This window comes from Silurus aristotelis, assembly GCF_946808225.1.
Source record: "Silurus aristotelis genome assembly, chromosome: 5".
Taxonomy (NCBI): Eukaryota; Metazoa; Chordata; class Actinopteri; order Siluriformes; family Siluridae; genus Silurus; species Silurus aristotelis.
Window position 1 is genome coordinate 22,047,602 of NC_139578.1, and position 17,367 is coordinate 22,064,968.

General features: G+C 41.2%; 1 protein-coding gene and 1 long non-coding RNA gene across 6 annotated transcripts in view; one reads left to right on the plus strand and one right to left on the minus strand.

Moving 5' to 3' along the window:
• kdm6ba (lysine (K)-specific demethylase 6B, a) overlaps positions 1-17,367 on the minus strand; it is an 81,036-nt gene that overhangs the window by 13,013 nt on the left and 50,656 nt on the right. The window contains exon 1 of one of the 5 annotated variants that reach the window (XM_083541402.1): positions 6,167-7,182. The exons of the other annotated variants lie outside the window; for them this stretch is intronic. The gene's annotated coding sequence lies outside the window, so the exon portion shown is untranslated. Of the gene's footprint in view, positions 1-6,166; positions 7,183-17,367 lie in introns of those variants that run through there. 5 annotated transcript variants of the gene reach the window in all.
• LOC310726959 lies at positions 13,485-15,830 on the plus strand. Its single transcript, XR_014533900.1, has 2 exons — positions 13,485-15,045; positions 15,102-15,830. It is a non-coding gene; the product is annotated as an uncharacterized lncRNA (long non-coding RNA).

Sequence of the window (17,367 nt, forward strand, 5' to 3'; positions counted from 1 at the left end):
TCTGTGAATAGCAATCACTGTTTTAAGTTATAGTGCTGAAATTACTGAAAATAAATTGTTTTTTTCGGCTCTTCAAATAGTTCCTGCCTGAGTTTTGACAATCTACACAATTCAGAAAAACCTTTCATTTCAGGATTACATTTTTCAGCCACCACACCACCCCCCCCCCTATCAGTACTGTAATGCTCTGTACCTTTCGTCATAAAAGGCATGCTGAGTTAACACATTGTGAGAGACCAGTCAGCTGCAAGGCTTCTGTTTTTGTTTTGTTTTGTTTGTTTGTTTTTTGCATGTGGCAACCAAGTGCTGTAACAATGCAAACAGCTGCTTTGAAGAAACCATAGATTTGAGGTGTTGTATAGTATCATCATATAAAAGTACAAGGTTTCATATATTTACACAACAACACCTGGAAATAAAAATATATGATCCTGAAATGGATCTGCACAGACACACATGGTACAAAAGCCAACAATCACATGAGCAGTTCAGTGGGGAGAGGAAGACCAGAGTAAAGAGTTTCTGGGTTAGGAGCTAAATAAAAATGTTAATGTGTATATATGTACATACTTCTATGTTAATGTTATTGTGTGCATGTATCCATTTCTTGGATTCTGTAAGTTATATAGAGAAAGACAGGCACATATGGAAGTGAGTGCCTTTTAGTCAGAAGGTATTAATAGACTACACACAACTTACTCACTACTGAAACCAGTTTAGAATCTGCTTACATGCAGAAAACACCTCACTCTGAATAACCAAAAACCTCATACATGCTTACAGATCCTACCCTACACTTAGCCACTCATTCATCAGAGTCATTTACAGTGAAGCAACATTATGTTGATAAGTGAATATTGAAAATACAAACACATACTGTCTTAACTCCCATACAGTTATCATCGTAACTTACCTACGTGTTTGGAAGATATGGAAGACAGAATAAGAGACCAAAACAGACATGACTTGTATTATAATCATTTTTAATATCAAGCGTAGATGCAGGTGTTTGAAGCAGAACCCAGGAAACCCCCGTGAGTCAAATTATGGAGACTACAGGGTTTACCCCAATTGACTCCGCCCATGACACACTTTCATGCTTTTTACGGTCAGGTGATTGGGGGCGACCGCTGAAAGTGACGGCGTTGGGAATTTCTCGAAGTATTGTGTCATCAAACTCTGCTTTGGCGTTTTGTTTTGATCACAAACAGGATGTGAGGTAAAGAAGTTGGGTTTTTTATGGTTGCGCCGAATCGGGGATTCCTGAGCCAAAACATTTAGCCAGAATTTAGAGAGAAAGTGGCTTGTGTGGGTGGGACGATTTACGTTTCTCTATGGTAGGGTTTGGTAAATATTAAAGGCCCAAATTGTGTTCGACTATAAGTCTACCTAATGCATACAGAATTAACTTAAATCAACTTTCTAAGGCATTTAACCTTGAGAAATAAATCAGGTCAGTCTGGATGGAAAACTAAGAAAGAAATGAAACCTGAGAGAACACAGTAGGATGCAATGAAAATAGGAAAGTGATGAAAGGAGAAATGTGGAAAGATACAAGAGAGAGAGAGAGAGAGAGAGAGAGAGAGAGAGAGAGAGAGAGAGAGAGAGAGAGAGAGAGAAGTATGCAAAGAAAGAGAACAGGTATGGGCTTAAAGAAAAAAAATTTGGCGGATGAATGTCCTAATTTGACCATTATGTAACAGGCCTCAGCTAGAGCTCTCACACACAGAAACATTTCCCTTTCTCTCGGTATGTGTGTGTCTGTGCGTGCATGCATGTCCTACTATGCTGGTGATGTAAACTGGAGCATCATCATGATGCCATCACTGTGTTTCAAGCCCACATGCCCACACACCCACACACAGTGAGTGTACATCCTGATCCGGAAAGGCAGTTCAGCTAAGGACAAACATGCTTCAAACTGCTTGTGAGCTTTTGCCTACTGGACTATACTTGGAAGGTCATAAGAACAGAAGACATTTTCTTGTTCTAAATTGGTAAACGTTTCCCATATTATACAAACTGGAATACAGCATTAACTTAAATAACCCTCTGCCTACTTCCGATCACTGATTCCCCCTTGTGTTGTGGGTAGACTCAGCAAAACATGCAACATTTGCCCTCTCAAAGTGTTGCTTACAATGATTACCTACAAAATACTTCCAAATAGGTTGACATGCATTTATTCAATAAGTGAACTGAGCAGCATGAAAACACAGCTGACCTTATGTCTGATCAAAGAAAATATGTTTTCTATGAAACTACAATTTGGGCAAACACAACCCTTTTCTTAGTAGTGCGGTGTGGTTTTGTAGTAAATTACCCATATTTAGGGCCTCTGTTATGGTAAGCATTCTACCAAATAACGGAGGCGACAAAATTAGTCATACGATTACCTGAGAAAAAGTAACAGAACGATTGACACAAATAAGATGAATCATAAAGATGACTGCATTCACACAAAAACAGCTAGCGTAGATGAAAGATGAAAAAGAGCGAAGAGGTGTTTTATTCCATTTTCCTGGAATTATACTGACATTTATTATGCGCATATAGTTGTGCTTTTCTGATCTCCAACATGTGATGGACATGTGTTGGAATGAAGTAGTAATTTTAAGGTTCATGAATGAGAATCACAATAACAGTGAGCAAAAAGCAGAACAAAAAATAAAATAAAAAAATAAAAGAGAGAGATAGTCTGACAAGCAGGAAGCTGTCGTCAGAGCAACAGGAAGTGGGCCTCCCAAAAGGGGGAGGAAGCCGAAGGGGCAGGGGACATAGTTACTAACATCCTGTGGAACAGAAGCAGTGTGTGTGTCTTATGAATGATTTTTAAATCTGAAAAAGATTAACATATGGAAACCAAAATAGTGTATTAACGAATTAAAGGAAAAGGTATGGGGGGGACTACAAGCTGCCAGAAGAGCTTTGCTGTGCCTTTCCATTTATTCTACTCATCCCTGGAGCTGTACCGGATGTGCTCTGTAACACACCCGTCTAAAAACTTCCATACATTTTTCAGCTGGGTTAAGATCTGGTGACTGCGATTTACACAATTTTCATACTAATCAAGCAATTCTGTGTGCTGTCTGGGTGGGGCAGGAGCAGCTTGGAAGAGGTCACTCCCATGAGGATTAAAAAGGTTTCCTTATAGGTTAAAGGTGAAACATCTGAATAACTTTGCACTGATCTCGCCTCTTGGGGATCAATTGGAATGTAAACTTTTCCTTGTAAATCGAACCACGAAGCAAATAGGACTGATCAGTTTTTCACTTTTTATTCATTAACAATAGTAGATCATATTTGATGGGGTCTGTGGAGCATTACTGTAATCAGGTAACTCAGAGTAATTACACTCAAAACGAAAAACAAAAAAATGTTCAAAGAACCAAAAGACGTTACACACAAACAGACAGCCTGTGGGAATGAGACAGGGTGTCGTGATAGAAGTGTGTGCACAAGTATAGCTCAATGCGTGAATGTCTAGCACACAAAGTCTGCAAAGTGCCGTTCGTGACCATCTGTGTGCAAAACCATCTGCCTGTAAGTTTCACCAAATTCAAGTCTGGAACTTTCAGAGAAAATGACTGATGTTTTTCATCCATTGGAACCTTGTGCTTACACTTGTTATTAAAATCTATTACCCTAAACTGCCTACTGCTTCATTTCCTGGAACAGAGTGATGCTCAACATCTGTGTGCACGAGCATGGGCTCACATGATCAGCCCCCCAAAATCCCCCTCCCACATCAGCACCCCTGATTTCCCCGAAGACGGAGCATGATGCACAAACAGACTAATGTACAGAGCAGGTATCCCCCCAAAACCAGAAAGAAAAAACAAAATAAACAGCTAATTGAAGCTGGACTCTGTCTCCAAAGCAACGGTTGCTATAGTAGCCAGATAAAGCCAAAGCAATGCAGTCTGACGCTCAAGAAGTTGGAGAGAGAGAGAGAGAGAGAGAGAGAGAGAGAGAGAGAGAGAGAGAGAGAGAGAGAGAGAGATGTGGACAATAGTGAAAGATAGCAATTCAAAGCATTCCACACACAGACAATCAAGTTACGGACCAAATAAAGAGTTTTTTGTAACTATGTTACAGAGAGAGGGAGAGAAGAGGAGGTTTGAGAGAATGTGGTTTATGTTTGTAATACTGGGAAACAATGGCTCCTCAGTGATGTCTCCCCCACCGTTATTGCGCAAATCGCCGGCACATCTTTCTCTTACGCACTGCTCCCAGGGAGCTTTCTCCTCCTTTCGGTTTTCACTGAAACATGACTGTATTTATTTCCATCGCTCTCACCCTCTCCCTCTTTCCAGTCCCACCTACTCTGGTTTCGCTGCTCCTCCTTCAGTTTCTTGTGCACGCACCGCTGGATTTTTATCAAAAAAGTGAGGTAATACAAGCCAAATAAGGTGACGAAGGAAAATCCGAGGCAACGTGTATCTTTCTTCTTGCGTGCATGTGAGTCATTCGTGAGAGTTCACACACATGCTGTTTACTTTATCAGCAATACGGCTCTTTCTGTTACCCAGAAAAATCTCAATAACGAGAAATATGTTCATTTTTAAGAAGTTGAACAGGAAAAAACAATACTAACACTCATACATTTAGGGTAAAGGGCTGAGGGTTGACAGTACATCCACTTTAATATATTCTGATTTTGAACTAGATAAACCTCTGAGTACATGTAGCAGATTAATGAATCATCATTAGGGGCACGTTCTCTAATACACAACCTAAATGTCTCCCTGTGGGAAAAGGAGGCATCAGGGTGTGCTGACTAATCAAACTCTCACAAGCCCACAAACCTTTACTCATCAGTTGTCCAAAACATCACACCCGCACATTCCCATACAATTCCAATCTAGCCAATCACATGCATCGAGACAGGCTGGAATAACAAGTTAGGATATTTTCCTGTTATTACAAAATATCAGTGTTTGTGCAATTAGAACTTCGTTTTTATGTACCGGATCGAACATATTTGTTATGTTGTTTTTTTGCCTATACCAAACTCACCACATCCATATTGCTTCAATAAAATCACAACATGGAAATCCTCGGTCACAAACGAACCCACACACAGTCTCATTCTCTCGGCGGCACATTGTCCATTTACAACCAAAGCTTTTATAAACTGATGGTTCATTCATTCACTCCCTCATCCTGTTGGACTCGGGTCTCGGGAAAGAGGTAGGAAGCCTGAATTCACAGCAGCTGCTCCAACTCTTAACTTTTACAACCCTGAACCTGTCACCACTTCAAAGAGAAGTAAACACACCCCTTGTTTTTGGTGTGGACCGCTCTGATTGATCAGACGCCCATGTTCAAAGGGATCTCCCCACTTCCCCAGCCCAGTTTTACGCCTGCAGGGTTTATGGCGTTCCGTAAAACGACCGAGCCCACGGAAAAGCGCGGTCCGGTGACTTTCGCTCCACATGGTTGTCAAGGACACGAACGTACACTGACACTCATTTTAAGCTGACAGTTAGGAACAGGCTATTTTACACATTTTGGAGTAATTTCCCTAACCCATGCACATCAAGCTTCTAAGAAAGAAAGCCTCCATCCTTACAAGTAAAAAAAAAAAAGTCAAGCTCCCCAGCTGGGCGGTTGTAGTAGGATGATGCAAATGATGTGCCTTAGACACGTTGGCTTTGTGTGCGTAAAAGGCTGCCCAGGCACTTCATTCATTTCATGCGCCTGCCCACGTTGCCTGCGTTCCTCCACGCCTCCTGCTGAAGCCCTGCCTCCAGCTGCACACAAAGACCAAGCAGCTTCTTCTTCTAGTTCTCTTCTCCTAAGCCAGTCCTCCATCCCGCCCCTCCACAGACACGTGCTCCCACCGGCTTCACAATTACCAACCATTTAAACTACAATACACAGCCCTGTTAACCCTGGACACCAACTACAGCCAAAAGAAACAACCCGCAGAAGCGTAAATGACCATCGTTCAATGATGACATGTTTCAGTGCTTGAAATACATTGGGTTTTAATTGTATCCAGACCTTGAGGGGTTAAATAGAAGCTTGGTGTAGTAAAAGCAGCTTGAACTACTAGTTACTACAACACAACTCATTGAGAGAGTCTCTGCTCTCCGGTCTGCTTCTCTAAATCCTATTTATAAGACACAATAAAGTGATAAGGAGGACTGAGAGGACTTACCTTTACTGTAAGACGTGTCCTAAAAGACCTCAAGTCTTCAGCACACAAACCCTCTGCTCGGTCTGTTGAATAAACGGAGAGAGAGCTCTTTTCTTTTGCTTTCCACGAGTCTGATGTTCCGGTAGGCACTTTTGATTAGTGCCGACTGACTCACTCGTAGGCGACGACCGGGAAATGATTGAATTATAAATGATCAAGTAAAACCCATTCACACCAAAGCGCTCGAGTTACCGCGGCGATACAATCCGGGAGGAAAGAAGAAGAAGAAATGAAGGAGGGAGCCTTTCTCAGCGTTCCTTCAACACAAGCGCTTCCCAGCTCCGACCTCAGTGTCCGTGAATGAGGGACAGCACTGGGAAGTTCTCCGACTCTCAAACAAAAGCGCACACACTGTGTGTGAAGTCGCGTCTCCTCGACACACACACGCGCGCGATTCTCCTGGACTGTGGAAGATCAGTAATTCCGGATAGGATTAATTCTTCGTATATATACACTGCCTTTCCTTAGCGGTTATACTGTGAGCTGGTGTGTATAGAGAGTGTGTGTGAGCGGTTACTTTGTGTTGACGTTTGGTCTTTGCTGTCTAGAGAACACACACACACAGAGCGCCTGGATCGAATTGCGCTGAATGACGCGAGGTTTTAAAGGGACAAGCTGCTCCGAGTGCTGATGGTACTACCGCCTACCCCCAAACACACACACACACACACACACACACACACACACACCGCCCCGCCGCGTGACGTCACATCACGACCCCGGAATTCCCTGACAGCACAGACTCCAGGGTTGCTGCTGCCCCAATCCGCACGAGGTGTGGGGGGAAAAAACCACGCGCCGTACTTTTGGCAGTCCGTAGCGGCGCTCGTATTCGGTATAAGAACATTCTGTCTTCAGCCCCGCGTCCCGCTAAGCTCCGTTTCTGCCCCGCTGTGCGTGTGCGGACTCGTGACCCGCCTCCAGACAGCTCACTCCGCGAGCCCACTTCCGCGTCCAGCGCCGCGTCTACCGGTCACGGGACACTATAATCTCACCTCAGCGCCACTGACTGAGCAGAACCGCGTTCATATTAACCGTAGCGTCGATTTCCACGCAAAAAAAAAAAAAAGTGCTCACAACTGAGAACAACTCATATTTGAGAGAAGAGAAATAAACGAAGGCACAAGGCAGTTTGGGAAAATGTCTGGTCACACAGGGATCTATTTTTGTTAGAGGCAGAAATCACAGCCTGTCATCACCTTCAGAGTTATTTCTGTTTATGACTAGAGTTCTCTAGAGTTATTAGCCGGTGTGACTTGTCACATGGATCACAATGGTTGAACCTCAATAACTCAAAAAAAAAACCCCCCAAAAAAAAAAAACCAAGTACACTAACAATTTCACCTGCACCTAATCTGTCTCATCAGTAAAAAGGTCATAAATAAAGCCTTTATAACTTTTATCAATGGGACAATGTACTTTACACACTTTTATAAAGAACCTAATATTTCTATACTTGTCTACTTTTAAGCATAGAGGAACATCATAACCCTGGGAACGCTGCCTGTCTTTGACAGATGAATTACAACGCAATATGGTTTTCGCAAAAAAAAAGATTGTGAATGTCATCAATACTGATATAACACTATATCCGACTGGGCATTAAAATCTATACAACAAAATTAATTTCCATTATTAAATAGTGTTAAGAAGTATATTGTAAGTCTAAGACATGGTATATTTGTTATATCACATACCCTGGTCACAATATGTAAACTGGTATATATAGGTACAGGAAATCTTTCCTGTCGAGAGCAATTAGACATTACAATAACTCTGCTCTGTGTTTAGAGAGTGCCCTGACATCACTAAAAATAGGGACATATAAATTAACCATAATGTCATTTAGGTAAGATACCATCAGTGCACCTAAATCTACAGTCTCTTATGTTGTCCACCTGATGGTACTGATATGATAATGTTCTTTTATTTTCCCTTTTTATTATTATTCATACTTGCTTGTGCACCTTATGTACAGTTACTGAAATCCCAACCTGTATATACAATCATCTTGTACATAGAACAGCATAATATTGTTTTGCAAAGTTAAAGCACCTTAACATGCAGTTCCCAGAGTCCCACTTGACTGTACTATTGTAAACAGTGTAAACATTTCTTTTTATTGTTTATATTCTTAATATTCTATATCTTGTCGCTTGTACTTTGTTATATGGCTGTGAACTGGCTGCTGTAACATTAAAATATTCCTTTGGGATTAATAAATGACTCGCTCGTCTGTCTGTCTGTCTGTCTGTAGCCTAAACTCTGAGTGTGGAAAAGTGGGGGGGTGGGGGTGGATAGAATTGGACAGCTATGAATACATTGAGGCAGTGGCTCAGTGGGAAAATCACATACTGCAACAGTAAAATAATTATTGAAACTATGACTATGGCACTGAGCACTTAGCAGTGAAATCAGATGTGATTTTGAATGTGCTCTAAACATGACAGACTTTGCTTTGTTGGCATTTGGAGTTGAGCTCCGGCCCAGTAATGACAAACAGACGCTGCGGTGTGTGTGTGTGTGTGTGTGTGAGAGAGCTCAGCAGTGTCCCACACTGCACAGGACTGAACGTTATATTTAGCTCCGTTACATCAGTGGCTACGAGACATAACAGACCGGCTGAACCACGGGAGTGTGTCACGAGAACTGGGCTTTTTGGACAGAAACGGAAGAAAACCGCACAAACACACACAGAGGAAGTGAGCAAAGCTGAGCAAGATGCCCAGCATGGACAACAGCAGATGTAATAACACCCCCAGCCAATTGACCCCCCCACATACACAAACTTCCACATGAGGTAATATCCTACTGACCTCCTAGCTTAGCCAACAACCTTGGACTCGTCGTCTTTTTCATTTTGATTAGTGCCAAATTGTGTGCGTGTAAGAGAGAGTGGCACAATGTGTGTGTAAGAGGCACCCATGTTTCATGTATGTGTATGCTGCACCATGGGGTAATGTGAATAGGAAAGAGGAAGTTCTTTGATGGCTGGGAAATACCACAGACAAACCCCCCCCTCCCCCCATGGAGGAAACATTACTATGGAGGAAATGTGTATGTATGTGTGTGTGTGTGTGTGTGTGCGTGTGCACAGATAATGTGTGTTAATCACCAACGTTCACATTCCTGCTCTCCCAGAGTCTATTGTAATCAGCATCCTGATGAGCAGAGCGAGAGTGAACAACTATGACTGTTCACACACACTAACTTTTGCTATATATACACCAGCATTCTCATAGGTACAGCAGAATGCAGAATACACACACACACACACACACACACACACACACACACACACACACACACCGAACACAGTGTTTTATGTTTATTAAACAAAAAACCCAACTCAAGTTAAAAAAGTGAAGTGTTTATTTAGCATATTATATGATATACCTTTGAACTATCAGTAAAAGTTTAAAGTGTGTGTGTGCGTGTGTGTCTGTGTGTGTGTAGGTGGATGTGTCATTGGTACAGCTAGTACTCCTCCTAACTCACAGCCTCCAGTTTGTGGGACAACATGAGTCAGCACTGGGACACGCACACACGGCTGAACAGAGGGTAAGTCTATCAGATGCAGCCATTTGGTGTTAGAACCAAAAAAGTGCAAGAAACAGTGTCAGAATTTAAATCTTGAGTCATGACCTGATGTACAAAGCCAGCAAGTATTAGTCAACACACACACACACACACACACACACACACACACACACACACACACACACACACACACACACACACACACACACACAGAGAGAAGGACATTGCCTCTGAAGGGCACTGAAAATATGGTGGAAAAAATCTTCAAGGTCAGTCAAAATCACCCCACTGGGAGTGTGATTTACACAAGTCATAATACTGCTCCACACACACTAGACCTTGACTTTGAACTCTAGCCTTCCCTCCCTCCCCTCTTCCTGACTACTTCTTTGCCTACTCCATCCTTTTTCTTCCTTTGTCCTTTTTTTGTGGTGCTTTTCATGCTACACAGCTTGGGACTAGAGTCTGTTAAGCACACACTGTACATATAGCTTTACACTTACTTTACTTACCTTAGGGATAAATTGTACTTGTAAATGTGGAGTTCATTATCCTATTGTAAAGAGAAAATGTTGTTTGCAAAGTTTATAATAAGATAACTTTGCATTCTTGTGCTACTCTATATTATATTAAAGTCTCATTAAAATAATATCTAATAAGATCCACCTCTGTCAAAATCCACACAAACACACAACATACACCCATGTGTGTCTCACTGTTGGTGAGAGAAATGTATTTAATAGGGTATATACAAAACAAAAGAAAATCTTTTATGTCTCTTTCAATGTTTTTTTTTTTTCTTATTAAAGCTGATTTCCCTTATAGGGACCAGCCAAAAGTTCCAATAGGGACAAAAATTATATCCATATGCTTATAAAGACATTTGGTCCCCAACAAGATATAAAAAGAACTAGAAATATGATGTATATCAGGCTGCCATTTCAGATATGACATTAATAATTAGCTGATAGTGGATAAAGGTGGCTCATTCTCTGAGTCTGTGACTTATGACTTATAGAATGAAAGGTCAAAGGAAACAGCTTGCATGAATGTGGCATTTCGGAAACTGGATGATTATTACAACATGTAAACAACAAAACATTTATAGTTTTGCAGCTCCAGAGCTGGACTGTCATGTACAGTGCTACTATAAAGCAAAAAGCGAACTGAGCAGATTTAGCATCACCCTGTTTACCAAAAATGGAAAAAGCAAAGAGAATAAAAAAATGCTTTGACACATCCAAAAAAGAAAAGGCCACCACATTGTTCCAGTACAAACAACACATCTTCACTCACACAGGAAGCCCATTACTTATTGAACACTTTTCAGGGAGCAGGTCAAACACTAACACACCATATGGACACAAGTACAGCCTGCAGCAATGCTACAGCACAATCCAGCAAATGAGCTCCAAATCGTCCCATTCACGTTTCATTCTCACCCCTACATTTCTACACTCTTTCTAAACCAAGACCTGGTATTCACTGAGAAACTTGTTCAGTCACCAGCTCAGCTGAGATAAGATCTAAACTTTATACTGAATCATAATCAGCACAGCATGCTAAATGTGCATCATAACTAGCCACATTTTAGAATGCATTGAATGTAATGATCTCACTGATAATAGATAAATTGAATAATCAGATAGAAGGTCTGGGTGGTTGGAGGTAAATCTAAAAGGTCAGTAGTTGCTGTAATAATGTTTTGGGAAAAGGCAGTCAAAAAAAGTCCAGCATCAAAAAATCAAAACAAAGGAAGACCAAATAAAGGAAGAGAGAAAACATTAAGGTCTCTTAGTTGATGACTAAAGATCATACTGTGGGTTTATGCAAAGAGAAATGTCAGGAGAATGAGAGAAGACAAGTTACATTTTACAGGAAAGAGGAAGAGAGAGAGGGAGTGTGTGTATGTATGTGAAAAGAGAATTATTATATATATATATATATATATATATATATATATATATATATATATATATATATATATATATATATATACAGTGGGTACGGAAAGTATTCAGACCCCCTTAAATTTTTCACTCTTTTTTATTTTGCAGCCATTTGCTAAAATCATTTAAGTTCATTTCTTTTTCTCATGAATGTACACATAGCACCCTATATTGACAGAAAAACACAGAATTGTTGACACTGTTGCAGATTTGTTAAAAAAGAAAAACTAAAATATCACATGGTCCTAATTATTCAGACCCTTTGCTCAGTATTTAGTAGAAGCCCCCTTTTGATCTAATATAGCCATGAGTCTTTTTGGGAAAGATGCAACAAGTTTTTCACACCTGGATTCAGGGATCCTCTGCCATTCCTCCTTGCAGATCCTTTCCAGTTCTGTCAGGTTGGACGGTAAACGTTGGTGGACAGCTATTTTTAGGTCTCTCCAGAGATGCTCAATTGGGTTTAAGTCAGGGCTCTGGCTGGGCCATTCAAGAACAGTCACAAAGTTGTTGTAAAGCCACTCCTTCGTTATTTTAGCTGTGTGCTTAGGGTCATTGTCTTGTTGGAAGGTAAACCCTCGGCCCAGTCTGAGGTCCAGAGCACTCTGGAGAAGGTTTTCGTCCAGGATATCCCTGTGCTTGGCCACATTCATCTTTCCCTTGATTGCAACCAGTCGTCCTGTCCCTGCAGCTGAAAAACACCCCCACAGCATGATGCTGCCACCACCATGCTTCATTGTTGAGACTGTACTGGACAGGTGATGAGCAGTGCCTGGTTTTCTCCACACATACCACTTAGAATTAAGGCCAAAAAGTTCTATCTTGGTCTCATCAGACCAGAGAATCTTATTTCTCAGCATCTTGGAGAACTCCATGCGGGTTTTCATGTGTCCTGCACTGAGGAAAGGCTTCCGTCGGGCCACTCTGCTATAAAGCCCCACTGGTGAAGGGCTGCAGTGATGGTTGACTTTCTACAACTTTCTCCCATCTCCCGACTGCATCTCTGGAGCTCAGCCACAGTGATCTTTGGGTTCTTCTTTACCTCTCTTACCAAGGCTCTTCTCCCCCGATAGCTCAGTTTGGCCGGACGGCCAGCTCTAGGAAGGGTTCTGGTCGTCCCAAACGTCTTCCATTTGAGGATTATGGAGGCCACTGTGCTCTTAGGAACCTTAAGTGCAGCAGAAATTTTTTTGGAACCTTGGCCAGATCTGTGCCTTGCCACAATTCTGTCTCTGAGCTCTTCAGGCAGTTCCTTTGACCTTAATGATTCTCATTTGCTCTGACATGCATTGTGATCTGTAAGGTCTTATATAAACAGGTGTGTGGCTTTCCTAATCAAGTCCAATCAGTATAATCAAAAATTTCTGGACTCAAATGAAGGTGTAGAACCATCTCAAGGATGATCAGAAGAAATGGAGAGCACCTGAGTTAAATATATGAGTGTCACAGCAAAGGGTCTGAATACTTAGGACCATGTGATATTTCAGTTTTTCTTTTTTAATAAATCTGCAAAAAGGTCAACAATTCTGTGTTTTTCTGTCAGTATGGGGTGCTATGTGTACATTCATGAGGAAAAGAAATGAACTTAAATGATTTTAGCAAATGGCTGCAATATAACAAAAAGTGAAAAATTGAAGGGGGTCTGAATACTTTCCGTACCCACTGTATATATATATATATATATATATATATATATATATATATATATATATATATATATATATATATATATAGATAGATAGATAGATAGCTAGATAGAGAGAGAGAGCGCGATAGATAGATAGAGAGAGAGAGAGAGAGAGAGAGAGAGAGAGAGAGAGAGAGAGAGAGAGAGAGAGAGAGAGAGAATTAGGATTAGTCTCTTGACTGGACAGCATATAAACTTCACTCCACTGACACTGTGCTCTTTCTCTTATTGTCTACTCACCAGCTGGGATGTGTATAAACACACACACACACACACACACACACACACACACACACACACACACTGTTCTCTGCTAATCTGACACCTCAGTTTTTATAGTGTAAGAAAAGAAAATCCCCAATCAAGAACAAAGAAGTGTGCACGCACACACACACACGTGGGTATGCCCACACACACATACACACCTAACCTACTAAACACTCCTTGCTAGCTTGGAACACTGGCACACAGACACACCTACAGTCTGTACACCCAATGCACACATCCTGAGACACCCACTAACCTGTTCTCAATCAAACTTGTATTTTACAGTCAGTGCAGCTGAATGCTTTTTCATCTACACCAGTGACCAATGTAGAACTCTGAGATATAGTGAGATTTTTTGTTTCCCTTCAGTAATGTGACACTGACTGGGATCATCCATTACCATTAACGGTATATTTGTAATAGTTTATTCAGCTATGAGCCTAATGCATTGCCATGCCAACTGACTGGATTTAAATGTGCTTTTATTATACAAGGATTGTAATTAAGAACACAAATGCTAGCCTAAATAAATACAATGGTACATATTTTTCTCGTGTCTATAATGTGAAAGCAATCATAGGGACAAATCCATGACCGAGTCAGAGACTTCCGGATTTATCATACATACACACCTGGCCCTCAAAACCCACATTCACGTACTGACAGCTCTAACTCAGCCCTTCCCTATTAGATCAACATGCCATGCACTTAAAAGCTATCAATCAATATTTAACCTATTCCACTCATTTTGCAAATACAGCATAATGCCCCGTACACATTCTGATAGTTTATCAATTCACTGATAAAAAGATGAAAGTGGAGTAAGGAATAATCCAACCTACACTCACACAGATTACTGTTTTGCTGAATAAACAAGGTTGGTATATCATGTCCTACTGACCTCTCATACACCTGACCAAGCCCTTTTTTTGCAGCCTTAAACACACACACACACACACACACACACACACACACACACACACACACACACACACACACACTCTCCTTAGCTGACCTTACCTTATAAAAAAAAAACCTCCCAGACTATGGTACACTGCTGACTAAACATGCGTGTAAACCTCAAACTAAATTAGAAGTTCTAGTGTAAAATCCATAAGCATTGCCCTGTGCTCATAGTCACGTTACTGCAGTGTGCCGGTCAGACGTCTAGCCCTAAAAACAACTACAAATAAAACGTGTCATTTGTTCTGTTTTCATCAGGTGACCAACACTGGTATATTCTCGGCCCTAATGATACTGTATGCTACAAAATAGTCATACTTACTTAATCATGGTGTTTTAACAATGTAAACAGTGTCATAATGCAGCTCACACTCAATACCCCATCTCAAAGGTGATCGAGACTATAATTTTAGTGTGTGTGTGTGTGTGTGTGTGTGTGTGTGCGTGTGTCTGTGTGTGTGTGTGTGTGTGTGTCTGTGTGTATATACAGAGTGTGTGGTATGAAAAAAATTCAATATTTTGCCTTTTTTAAATGATAAGTCAGTGTGTGACTCAGAGGCACTCTTCATGTTCGAACAACAGTCCATAGATTTTACATGTGTACAGACACAGCAGAGACATAAGGAACGTTCCTACAAGTTCCAACACACACAGACTGGACTTCCAGGTTGTCCTGTCCTGTGCTCACTCAATGTTTCTGGAACAGAAATACTTTGTAGGGAGAAAAAGTTTCTCTACTTTCAGGATCATGAAGCAGAAATGTAAACAGTGTGTGTTTGTGTGATGAACTCTTCAACTCAATGATAACTGTCTGATCAGCCCACTGGTGTCTGTCCATTAGCTGTCAGTGACCCTGATTGTTTGTGTCGGGTGTGTGGTGTGGGTGAGACTGCGGTTGTGCTTTGGGCCTACGAACCTTTGCCATACGTCTTGTAAAAGGTCACGGTTGGCCATATTTGGTTTCTAAAGATCGCACTCATGTAGCTTTACACCCACACAAACATTCATACACGCAAATGATAACGTATGAACAGGTTCTGAGGGTAGATAAGGAACTACGTCTAAGTATGTGTGTGTGTGTGTGTGTGTGTGTGTGTGTGTGTGTGTGTGTGTGTGTGTGCGTGAGAGAGAGAGTGTGTGAATGAACTGGACCCTTTGTTGAGATGTGCTTAACATCTTTCAGTCATTTTTCAGGGTGTGGTTCAGTGTCTACTCTATTTTCCAAAAAACAATAACACATTTTACTGACCACAAAAACACTAGCTTGTCGTGGGACCAAAAGCAGACAGCAACCCACAACAAAAAAGGCAGCCAGTACCCCTATAACTCGTATGCCTTATGAGTTTCCTTATACTGCTCCACACACTTATCAATAACCAGGAAAAAAAAATACAGAAGCACACACAAACATAAAATTATTTACCAGTGTCAGCCAGGTAAAAACAGATGCCAAGGTGATGCAAACAGGTTCACACATGCCTCACTCAACATTTTCTATTACACACACACACACACACACACACACACACACACACACACACACACACACACACACACACACACACTATCCTTAGGCATTAGATTTTACCCAGTCAGATGAACAGAGGTGAAACAAAGTGAGCATGTTTTGCACTAACATATATTCCTGTAGTATTTCTAAGCGTGCTACCATGTGCCGGTCTTCCCTGACTCAAACACTCCCTCTCTCTGCCATTAGGGAGCACACACAGCCTGGACTGTTTGGTTTTTCATCCTAAACACACAGATGCTATAGAAAAAGGTCACTAGTTTCAGATCTGGCTGGTGCACACAGCTGTGTTGCATCACCACTTTTAAAAAACAAATGCAGTTTTAACAATATATATATCTCTCCTGCACTAAATGTAGATTTATAGGGATCCTTATATGCAGTGACTTATGCAAGTCATGATTTCGAGTTCTGACACAGCATGCTTGCATAAGCCAAAAAGGATGAAGAATAATTAAAGATTTTGACATAATGGAAAGATTTTAGGTCCATGTGCAGATCACAAATGCAGAAATTCAATGCATGGAGTCATACAAATCACAATGTTATCATTAACAATCAGGATTAGTACAACCTGGAAGCATTTGAAACATTACAAACCGCACCTCACATAGCTAGATTTATTTATATCAGATATATATTACATTTAATGCCACAATTATATACATCACTTAATGAGAGGGGTGTGTAGGAACCTATTAACCGAAACACCTGAAGAAGACAAGGCAATGTGTTGTCGTTCTGTGCGTTCCTGTGTGTTTTAACAGCGGTGCGTTGTTCTAATTAGCAGTTCCAGATGCGGACACAAAAACGCACATGAACACAAAGAAACTCTTCATCGCAGAGTCTAACATATGACCTGCACATGCTGTCTATACTGCCATAAGACCACACACCCAGAGGTGCACGTGCAAACGCAAACACACACACACACACACACACACACACACACACACACACACACACACACACACACACACACCAGGTTTGGTGAGGGTCAAGGCAAAGTGGTGGCTTATTCCCAGACAAATTACCCATTACTTATTATCTCAGCTTTTTGACACAGAACGCAGACATGCAAAAGTACAAAGGTCTGTAAAAGTAAACAGAAATAAAGAACTGAGCTGAAGAGAAATGTGCACACATGGTGTGGTGTGGTGTGTCATGGTGGTCTTTGTTCTGACTCCTGCATGTGTGACACGTTAATTCACTGTGGAGACAATCACGC